Source organism: Chelonia mydas, chromosome 23 (genome assembly GCF_015237465.2).
Source record: "Chelonia mydas isolate rCheMyd1 chromosome 23, rCheMyd1.pri.v2, whole genome shotgun sequence".
In the NCBI taxonomy this organism is placed as follows: Eukaryota; Metazoa; Chordata; order Testudines; family Cheloniidae; genus Chelonia; species Chelonia mydas.
In genome coordinates this window covers 10,474,830-10,486,571 of record NC_051263.2, presented here as the reverse complement: position 1 = coordinate 10,486,571, position 11,742 = coordinate 10,474,830, and the positions used below count along the sequence as shown (strand labels likewise).

Sequence of the window (11,742 nt, the reverse complement as noted above, 5' to 3'; positions counted from 1 at the left end):
GGCAACCAGAACTGCACACAGTATTCCAGGTGTGGGTGTGTCATGGATTTATATAGTGGCATTATGGTATTTTGTTTCTTATTATCTATCCCTTTCCTCATGGTTCCCAGCATTCTGTTCGCTTTTTTGACTGCTGCTGCACACTGAGCAGATGTTTTCAGTGAACTATTCATGATGACTCCAAGATCTGTTTCATGAGAGGTAACAGCTAATTTAAATCCCACTCCAATGGCAGTGAAGGGCACGTTTGCTGGTTGTAACCTGGCTGAGGCACGGGGAGCAGAACTGACTGGTCTGAGGTCGCCCAGCACTGAGGTCTCTGGGCATCTTCCCCTGCACTAACCACTGCCCTGTGCTGCCTCCGTGGATCTGCGGCTGCAGGGCTCCGTGGGTAGCTAGACCCCACAGACCAGCGGGGAGGTGCAGCACAACGGGGGCAGAGGTGCACACTGCCAGGCCCCGACAGTCGCCCCAGGCCGTGACGTGCACTGAGCTTCCCTAATGCTCTTTTCTTTCTCTCGGTAGTTGTGTCGCGCTGCAGGACTCACAGGTAGGAGGGAACTTCACCCTGATCCCCAGCTCCATTCTGGGGCTGCTCCCCAGGTGATGCCCAGGTCTGGGAGGGGGGCTCATTGCTGTCCTGCCTGGGACTCTGCCCTGGGGAGCTGACCTGGGCCATACCCCCCAGCTACCCACAACGCAAATGCTCCTGGGGTTTTGAGGGGCCTGACCCTTGTCTGGGAACGTTGTCTCCCCCTGCCCTAGTGATGGCGATGGTGCTGCTGCCCTCCTGCCCCCATGGCAAATGGCAGCAGGGCCCTGCCCCCGGCGCCTGGTGCTGCACATGGGACTGACACAGCTCTCGTTCCACACAGGGATCCCAGCCCAGACCGGAGCAGCCTGGCTGCTGAAGATCAGATCCAGTGTAAGAGCCTGTTGTTCCGGCACCACCCTGGAGGGGAGAATTCGGCCCTTTGTCCGTCTGTTGGCTGGCGTCAGAGTCCGGGGTGTTGGGGCCAAAAGGGGCCCTGGGTAGCCAGGCCAGAGAGTCCTGCCCTGATGGGGTCTGTTCTCCCTGCTGCCCCAGCTTCTGCCCAGACCAATGATGGGGCGATGGGAGCCCCTGGCCATAAGCAGGGGCTGGACTGGGAGGAGCCCTGGCAGCTCCTGCTGGAAACTGCAGGGTGGGCGTCGGGGCCTGGGCAGACACCTCCCTGTATGGGGAGAAAGGAGACACACACCAGCAACAGCCAGAGATTCAGCCCTTATCAGTGGGCAGCCACCATCCATGGGGCCAGCCAGCCCATAGGGCTCACATTGGCCAGGCAGTGCCTGGCGCTCTCTCCCCAGTGGCTCCAGCTGGAGTCAGGGACGGGTCTGTGTCCCTGCGGGACGTGGGTTGGCATCTCTCCAGCGTGTGGGGAGCCTGGTGAGGACGCACTGACCTTGGTTCTCTCCCCCAGATGCCGAGGTCACTAGAGTCGGAACTGCCCAGGTGAGTTGGTGTGCCGGTGCCCGCAGGGCAGACAGGGCCCAGAGAGCCGGGTCTGGGCAGAAAGTTCCCAAGCAAACAGGCACCAGGAGATATGGCTAAACCCTGGGAAAACCCCTGGGCTGATCCCAGGACCGGCGGCTCTGGCCTAGCCAGGAGTGAGGTTCACCAAGGAGTGATCCCAGTCATGGGGGATAAATAGTGAGAGTCCTGGCATGAAAAAAGAATCATAGAATCATACAAGATTAGGGTTGGAAGAGACCTCAGGAGGTCATCTAGTCCAACCCTCTGCTCAAATCAGGACCAACCCCTAACTAAATCATCCCAGCCAGGGCTTTGTCAAGCTGGGCTTTAGAAACCTCTAAGGATAGAGGTTTGGTCGGGGAGAGGAATAGCTCAGTGGTTTGAGAATTGGCTTGCTAAACCCAGGGCTGGGAGTTCAATCCTTGAGGGGGCCATTTAGGGGATCTGGGGCAAAAATTGTGGATTGGTCCTGCTTTGAGCAGGGGGTTGGACTAGATGACCCCTTGAGGTCCCTTCCAGCCCTGATATTCTATGATTCTATGGAGATTCTACCACCTCCCTAGGTAACCCATTCCAGTGCTTCACCACCCTCCTAGTGAAATATTTTTTCTTAATATCCAACCTAGACCTCCCCCACTGCAACTTGAGACTATTGCTTCTTGTTCTGACATCTGCCACCACTGAGAACAGCCTAGCTCCATCCTCTTTGGAACCCCCCCTTCAGGTAGTTGAAGGCTGCTATCAAATCCCCCCTCACTCTTCTCTCTCGCAGACTAAATAAGACCAGTTCCCTCAGCCTCTCCTCATAAGTCATGTGCCCCAGTCACCTAATTATTTCCTTTGCCCTCTGCTGGACTCTCTCCAATTTGTCCACATCCTTTCTGTAGTGGGGGGCGCAAAACTGGACACAATACTCCAGATGTGGCCTCAGCAGTGCCGAATATCTGCTGGCAATGCTCCTACTAATACAGCCCAATATGCCGTTAGCCTTCTTGGCAACAAGGACACACTGTTGACTCATACCCAGTTTCTCTTCCACTATAATCCCCAGGTCCTTTTCTTCAGAACTGCTGCTTAGCCAATCGGTCCCCAGCCTGTAGCGGAGCATGGGATTCTTTCGTCCTAAGTGCAGGATTCTGCACTTGTCCTTGTTGAACCTCATCAGATTTCTTTTGGCCCAATGCTCCAATTTGTCTAGCTCACTCTGGACCCTATCTCTACCCTCCAGCATATCTACCTCTCCCCCAAGATTAGTGTCATCTGTGAACTTGCTGAGGGTGCAATCCATCCCATCATCCAGATCATTAATAAAGATAGGTTTCAGAGTAACAGCCGTGTTAGTCTGTATTCGCAAAAAGAAAAGGAGTACTTGTGGCACCTTAGAGACTAACCAATTTATTTGAGCATAAGCTTTCGTGAGCTACAGCTCACTTCATCGGATGCATACTGCGGAAAGTGTAGAAGATCTTATTATATACACACAAAATTATGAAAAAATACCTCCTCCCACCCCACTCTCCTGCTGGTAATAGCTTATCTAAAGTGATCACTCTCCTTACAATGTGTATAATAATCAAGTTGGGCCATTTCCAGCACAAATCCAGGTTTTCTCACCCCCACCCCCCCCAAACTCACTCTCCTGCTGGTAATAGCTTATCTAAAGTGACCACACTCCTTACAATGTGTATGATAATGAAGGTTGGCCATTTCCAGCACAAATCCAGGGTTTAACAAGAACGTCTGGCGGGGGGGGGGGGGGGGTTGGAAAAACATGGGGAAATAGGCTACCTTGCATAATGACTAAGCCACTCCCAGTCTCTATTCAAGCCTAAGTTAATTTTATCCAATTTACAAATGAATTCCAATTCAGCAGTTTCTCACTGGAGTCTGGATTTGAAGTTTTTTTGTTGTAAAATAGCGACTTTCATGTCTTTAATCACGTGACCAGAGAGATTGAAGTGTTCTCCAACTGGTTTATGAATGTTATAATTCTTGACATCTGATTTGTGTCCATTTACTCTTTTACATAGAGACTGTCCAGTTTGACCAATGTACATGGCAGAGGGGCATTGCTGGCACATGATGGCATATATCACATTGGTGGATGTACAGGTGAATGAGCCTCTGATAGTGTGGCTGATGTTATTAGGCCCTGTGATGGTGTCCCCTGAATAGATATGTGGGCACAGTTGGCAACGGGCTTTGTTGCAAGGATAGGTTCCTGGGTTAGTGGTTCTGTTGTGTGGTATGTGTTTGCTGGTGAGTATTTGCTTCAGGTTGGGGGGCTGTCTGTAGGCAAGGACTGGCCTGTCTCCCAAGATTTGTGAAAGTGTTGGGTCATCCTTCAGGATAGGTTGTAGATCCTTAATAATGCGTTGGAGGGTTTTTAGCTGGGTGCTGAAGGTGACGGCTAGTGGCGTTCTGTTATTTTCTTTGTAGTAGGTGACTTCTGGGAACTCTTCTGGCTCTATCAATCTGTTTCTTCACTTCCGCAGGTGGGTATTGTAGTTGTAAGAATGCTTGATAGAGATCTTGTAGGTGTCTGTCTCTGTCTGAGGGGTTGGAGCAAATGCGGTTGTATCGCAGAGCTTGGCTGTAGACGATGGATCGTGTGGTGTGGTCAGGGTGAAAGCTGGAGGCATGTAGGTAGGAATAGCGGTCAGTAGGTTTCCGGTATAGGGTGGTGTTTATGTGACCATCGTTTATTAGCACTGTAGTGTCCAGGAAGTGGATCTCTTGTGTGGACTGGACCAGGCTGAGGTTGATGGTGGGATGGAAATTGTTGAAATCATGGTGGAATTCCTCAAGGGCTTCTTTTCCATGGGTCCAGATGATGAAGATATCATCAATATAGCGCAAGTAGAGTAGGGGCATTAGGGGACGAGAGCTGAGGAAGCATTGTTCCAAGTCAGCCATAAAAATGTTGGCATACTGTGGGGCCATAGCAGTGCCGCTGATCTGAAGGTATACATTGTCCCCAAATGTAAAATAGTTATGGGTAAGGACAAAGTCACAAAGTTCAGCCACCAGGTTTGCCGTGACATTATCGGGGATAGTGTTCTTGACGGCTTGTAGTCCATCTTTGTGTGGAATGTTGGTGTAGAGGGCTTCTACATCCATAGTGGCCAGGATGGTGTTATCAGGAAGATCACCAATGGATTGTAGTTTCCTCAGGAAGTCAGTGGTGTCTCGAAGGTAGCTGGGAGTGCGGGTAGCGTAGGGCCTGAGGAGGGAGTCTACATAGCCAGACAATCCTGCTGTCAAGGTGCCAATGCCTGAGATGATGGGGCGCCCAGGATTTCCAGGTTTATGGATCTTGGGTAGTAGATAGAATATCCCAGGTCGGGGTTCCAGGGGTGTGTCTGTGCGGATTTTATCTTGTGCTTTTTCAGGGAGTTTCTTGAGCAAATGCTGTAGTTGCTTTTGGTAACTCTCAGTGGGATCAGAGGGTAATGACTTGTAGAAAGTGGTGTTGGAGAGCTGCCGAGCGGCCTCTTGTTCATATTCCGACCTATTCATGATGACAACAGCACCTCCTTTGTCAGCCTTTTTGATTATGATGTCAGAGTTGTTTCTGAGGCTGTGGATGGCATTGTGTTCCGCACGGCTGAGGTTATGGGGCAAGTGATGCTGCTTTTCCACAATTTCAGCCTGTGCATGTCGGCGGAAGCACTCTATGTAGAAGTCCAGTCTGCTGTTTCGACCTTCAGGAGGAGTCCACCTAGAATCCTTCTTTTTGTAGTGTTGGTAGGGAGGTCTCTGTGGATTAGTATGTTGTTCAGAGGTATGTTGGAAATATTCCTTGAGTCGGAGACATCGAAAATAGGATTCCAGGTCACCACAGAACTGTATCATGTTCGTGGGGGTGGACGGGCAGAAGGAGAGGCCCCGAGATAGGACAGCTGCTTCTGCTGGGCTGAGAGTATAGTTGGATAGGTTAACAATATTGCTGGGTGGGTTGAGGGAACCATTGCTGTAGCCCCTTGTGGCATGTAGTAGTTTAGAAAGTTTAGTGTCCTTTTTCTTTTGTAGAGAAGCAAAGTGTGTGTTGTAAATGGCTTGTCTAGTTTTAGTAAAGTCCAGCCACGAGGAAGTCTGTGTGGAAGGTTGGTTTTTTATGAGAGTATCCATTTTTGAGAGCTCATTCTTAATCTTTCCCTGTTTGCTGTAGAGGATGTTGATCAGGTGATTCCGCAGTTTCTTTGAGAGCGTGTGGCACAAGCTGTCAGCATAGTCTGTGTGGTATGTAGATTGTAATGGATTTTTTACCTTCAGTCCTTTTGGTACGATGTCCATCTGTTTGCATTTGGAAAGGAGGATGATGTCTGTCTGTATCTGTACAAGTTTTTTCATGCAGTTGATAGATTTCCACTCCATACGGCTAAATGCAGTCTCTACTGGACAGTCTCTATGTAAAAGAGTAAATGGACACAAATCAGATGTCAAGAATTATAACATTCATAAACCAGTTGGAGAACACTTCAATCTCTCTGGTCACGCGATTAAAGACATGAAAGTCGCTATTTTACAACAAAAAAACTTCAAATCCAGACTCCAGCGAGAAACTGCTGAATTGGAATTCATTTGCAAATTGGATACAATTAACTTAGGCTTGAATAGAGACTGGGAGTGGCTTAGTCATTATGCAAGGTAGCCTATTTCCCCTTGTTTTTTCCTACCCCCCCCCCCCCCCGGACGTTCTTGTTAAACCCTGGATTTGTGCTGGAAATGGCCCACCTTGATTATCATACGCAATGTAAGGAGGGTGGTCACTTTGGATAAGCTATTACCAGCAGGAGAGTGAGTTTGGGGGGGGGGGTGAGAAAACCTGGATTTGTGCTGGAAATGGCCCACCTTGATTATCATACACATTGTAAGGAGAGTGGTCACTTTAGATAAGCTATTACCAGCAGGAGAGTGAGTTTGTGTGTGTGTGGGCGGGGGGGTGAGAAAACCTGGATTTGTGCTGGAAATGGCCCAACTTGATTATCATACACATTGCAAAGAGAGTGATCACTTTAGATAAGCTATTACCAGCAGGAGAGTGGGGTAGGAGGAGGTATTTTTTCATAATTTTGTGTGTATATAATAAGATCTTCTACACTTTCCGTAGTATGCATCCGATGAAGTGAGCTGTAGCTCACGAAAGCTTATGCTCAAATAAATTGGTTAGTCTCTAAGGTGCCACAAGTACTCCTTTTCTTTTTATTAATAAAGACGTTGAATAAAACCAGCCCCTGGTCTGTATAACAGCTTTGCTAAAGTCAAGATAGATCACATCCACTGCTTCCCCCATATCAGCAGAGCCAATTAGCTCTTCATAGAAGGCAATCAGGTTGGTCAGCCATGACTTTCCCAAGGTGAAAGAAAGAATTTAAGAGTCTGGACTTAATTCTCCAGTCAGTTTCATGTCATTGTAGCTCCACTGGAGTCAATGGGGCCAGATCCCCCACTGACGTAAATTGGTGTCACTCTGTTGGTGTCAATGGGCCAGATCCCCAGCTGGTGTAAATCAGCTGTAGCTCCATTCAAGCCATTGAACCAAATCACCAGCAGGTGTAAATCAGCCTCACTCCTGTGACCGCAGTGGAGCAACACTGATTTACACCTTCTGGGATTCTGGCCCCATAAATCCAATAGAAGAAAGGAGAAGGTTTGTCTGTGATCACGTCTGGCTCTAGCTGGGGGAGTTTCCCTGGCTGACCCATGGATTGTCTCACCCCCGGAAGCCCCAGCTGAGGGGAGCCCTCGATTGTATGGAGGACTCCAAGTTCCTGCATCCATCCCATTGATTCCAATAGGACTGGAGCACATGGTAAAGTTAAGACCTGTGCTCCAGCACCCTCCTGAGCATGGCACTCCCCAGCCCCGGCTCTAAGGAGAGATCGTTCTTCCCCCTCCCCTCATCCCTGGGTCCTGCTCAGGGCTCCTGCCCTGGTGCTCCTCAGGAGACTAATTCAGACTGGAAACAGGGTGTAAGTGTTTAATGGGGAGAGCGATTAACCACTGGGACCATTCCCTAGGGGACATGGGGGATTCTCCATCCCTGACAATTTATACCTCAGGATTGGACGTGCATCTAACAGCTCGAGGAGCTATTGTGGGGACGTCTCCGGACGACGTCACACAGGGGGTCAGACGAGGGGATCACAATGGTCCCTTCTGCCCTTGGAATCCATGAACCCAGGATTCCCAGCCGGCCTGTCTGCGTGGCGGGGAGGGGAGGCATTTCCCAGCCAGCTCACCGGGGCTCTCACCCTGTCTGTGTTGTACTGGTGTCCCAGCAGCCCAGAGTGGACAGGAACGTGGCAGTGACGTACGCGGTGGTGGGACAGGGCGGCTCTCGAGTACAGGACACCCGGCCAGCTCCATAGCACTGGGTAAGGGCGACGCTCTGTGAATGGGCCCATGTGGGATGGGGGCTGTTCACCCCACAAAGCCAGTGCAGGGACTGGTCAGTGGGAAAAGGATCCATCCCAACCTCCCTGCCACCTCAGAGCCTCCATCTCCCCCACCTGCTACCAAGGGCGTGGTCTGTGCTGGGACCCCTCACCGGCACCCGCCTGCCAGGCCCCAGGGCTTACTCGCCTAGAGCCTGAGTCGCTGCCCTTCCCCCACTGCCCAGCTCTCCCTGCAGATGATGGGGGGGGGGGGAGACAGATTGATAACCTAGAGCACTCAGCGCTGTCACCCTGGGAGGGGGTGGGCAGCAGCTGCATGCGAGATGGTCACTGAGATTCCCTCTCACTTCCCCACAGGATTCCCAGTGCCCCACAAGCCTGCGTGAGCCCCACACTCGCTGCCAGCCTGAGCAGAGCCGTGGGAAGGAGACAGTGATGGAGCCTGTTAACCAGCCAGCGAGAAGCAGCGTTTGGGTCAGTCAATGGCACAGGGGAAGCTCCGACACTTCGTGGGCAGCGGCAGCCGGGTGTGGCCGAGGCCGGGCTTCGCGTCACAACCCATTGTTATAGTTACGACAGAACCTTCCTGGCCGAAGTTCCCACCCCGGAGGCCTGCACATAAAATCCCCTCGGTGACTGTGCATGCAGAGCGACAGGCAGAGCGACAGGCGGCCACAAGCCATTTGCACAGGCAGCTGCCTGACGTGCACACCTGGTCGTGGGGAATGCAAATGTAGGGTACCAAATGGGTTTAAATGTGGCCTGAAACGGCTCCTGCATTTACTGAATATCCAGGACGCAGATGCTGAGCCAAATGTCTCTGGTGTAAGCCTCATGGAGGGGGTGGGGAGAGAGGCAGCGTGGGGATGCCTGCGTGGGTGTAGGTGTGTCAGAGACACGCTGTGATGCTGCTATGGGGGGATGTGCTGGAGTCTGTGCTGAGCCTCTGAGCATGTGCAGGGTGAACAAGGGGGCAGATTTTTGAAGGTATTGAAGTGCCTAACTCCCATGGATGTCAGTGAGAGTTAGGTGCCTGAGCCCCTTTAAATAGTGACCCAAGGGGTCTCTGGCAGGCTGGGTCTGAGCTGGCTCCTGTGCAGTAAATAAAGTGCTTTGCCTTTTCTCTGCCCAACCTGCCTCCTGGGAGCGTCGCTAAGCATCAACTAGTGCCAGGTGTTACGATGAGACACACATGGAGCAATTATCTCCCTGAGTCCACTGGGGACCTGGGGAAACTTGGCAGTGACACAGGTTAGGTTCAAGCAGTGTTTTCTCATCCCCATGGGGCCGCAGAGACACGCAGATGCAGAGAGTCGTGAACATCACAGATCGAGGGGGACAGGGATGTGAGAATAAATCATTTATGCCCTGATTTCTCTCTCTCTCTCTCTCTCTCTCTCTCTCTCTCTCTCTCACACACACACACACACACACACATACACACACACACAAAAGCAATTTCATTAGCACAGAGTCGAGGCTGCCCTGGGGTATCTCGCTCCCGTCCAGAGCTCTGAGAATCATAGAATCATAGAATCATAGAATATCAGGGTTGGAAGGGACCCCAGAAGGTCATCTAGTCCAACCCCCTGCTCAAAGCAGGACCAAGTCCCAGTTAAATCATCCCAGCCAGGGCTTTGTCAAGCCTGACCTTAAAAACCTCTAAGGAAGGAGATTCTACCACCTCCCTAGGTAACGCATTCCAGTGTTTCACCACCCTCTTAGTGAAAAAGTTTTTCCTAATATCCAATCTAAACCTCCCCCATTGCAACTTGAGACCATTACTCCTCGTTCTGTCATCTGCTACCATTGAGAACAGTCTAGAGCCATCCTCTTTGGAACCCCCTTTCAGGTAGTTGAAAGCAGCTATCAAATCCCCCCTCATTCTTCTCTTCTGCAGACTAAACAATCCCAGCTCCCTCAGCCTCTCCTCATAAGTCATGTGCTCTAGACCCCTAATCATTTTTGTTGCCCTTCGCTGGACTCTTTCCAATTTATCCACATCCTTCTTGTAGTGTGGGGCCCAAAACTGGACACAGTACTCCAGATGAGGCCTCACCAGTGTCGAATAGAGGGGAACGATCACGTCCCTCGATCTGCTCGCTATGCCCCTACTTATACATCCCAAAATGCCATTGGCCTTCTTGGCAACAAGGGCACACTGCTGACTCATATCCAGCTTCTCGTCCACTGTCACCCCTAGGTCCTTTTCCGCAGAACTGCTGCCTAGCCATTCGGTCCCTAGTCTGTAGCGGTGCATTGGATTCTTCCATCCTAAGTGCAGGACCCTGCACTTATCCTTATTGAACCTCATCAGATTTCTTTTGGCCCAATCCTCCAATTTGTCTAGGTCCTTCTGTATCCTATCCCTCCCCTCCAGCGTATCTACCACTCCTCCCAGTTTAGTATCATCCGCAAATTTGCTCAGAGTGCAATCCACACCATCCTCCAGATCATTTATGAAGATATTGAACAAAACGGGCCCCAGGACCGACCCCTGGGGCACTCCACTTGACACCGGCTGCCAACTAGACATGGAGCCATTGATGACTACCCGTTGAGCCCGACAATCTAGCCAGCTTTCTACCCACCTTATAGTGCATTCATCCAGCCCATACTTCCTTAACTTGCTGACAAGAATGCTGTGGGAGACCGTGTCAAAAGCTTTGCTAAAGTCAAGAAACAATACATCCACTGCTTTCCCTTCATCCACAGAACCAGTAATCTCATCATAAAAGGCGATTAGATTAGTCAGGCATGACCTTCCCTTGGTGAATCCATGCTGACTGTTCCTGATCACTTTCCTCTCCTCTAAGTGCTTCAGGATTGATTCTTTGAGGACCTGCTCCATGATTTTTCCAGGGACTGAGGTGAGGCTGACTGGCCTGTAGTTCCCAGGATCCTCCTTCTTCCCTTTTTTAAAGATGGGCACTACATTAGCCTTTTTCCAGTCATCCGGGACTTCCCCCGTTCGCCACGAGTTTTCAAAGATAATGGCCAAGGGCTCTGCAATCACAGCCGCCAATTCCTTCAGCACTCTCGGATGCAATTCGTCCGGCCCCATGGACTCACACGTTTGGACCCGCCAAACTCACACGTCTGAAAGCCAGAACATTCCGAGTTCAGGTATTTCACACTCAGGATTCCTAAAACCAGGAAACTGAGGGAAGGGTTAGGCCCGCGCAACCTTAACTCTGCCCTCGTTGATCGATGCCCCAATACGCCCAGGCTCTGCCTTCGCACTGTAGCAAACAGGAGCTTCGAGCACCTGCCCTCTGCTCACAGACTGAGCCTACTCCACCCTGTTGCCGGCACCCAGTGCTGAGAGGCAAAACAACAGCTGGGGTTGGTTTGCTACCCGGTGTGCTTCGCCCAATAATCACAACGGGGTGGAGAAGCAGAAAAGTTTATTTGAAGCTTCAAAAAGGTACAGGGAGAATAGAATCTCAAATCCTGCACACAAAGCAGGAAGTTACACAGGCTTTTATACATCCTTTCTTCAGCATACTTATCAAATAGCAAGCTGCCCGAAGTATCCATATAGCCAGCCAATCCAGTTACCAGCTAGTTCCCTTGTTTTTTATATCATTTGTTAAACTATACATAAAGCTGCTTTATTCAGCATTTTTCTTCCATATCTGCCCTGTTTGGCCTTGTTTAGTTTCAGGCAGTCGGACTCTGCAACATATTGTTGCAGATCCTCAGATAACTGCTGTGAGTGCTTCCAGGCGGGGGGGCTAAGGACACTTGGGGCTAGTACGCAGAGCTGCTGCGAGTGCCTCCAGGCGGGGGGGGGGGCAAGGACACTTGGGCCTAGTGCGAGGG

General features: G+C 50.8%; 1 long non-coding RNA gene across 1 annotated transcript; it reads left to right on the top strand.

Annotated features, from left to right (window-relative positions):
- Window positions 1-211: 211 nt before the first annotated feature.
- LOC122463657 lies at window positions 212-9,247 on the top strand. Its single transcript, XR_006287233.1, has 4 exons — window positions 212-925; window positions 1,464-1,495; window positions 7,801-7,896; window positions 8,275-9,247. It is a non-coding gene; the product is annotated as an uncharacterized LOC122463657 (long non-coding RNA).
- The last annotated feature ends 2,495 nt before the right edge of the window (window positions 9,248-11,742 follow it).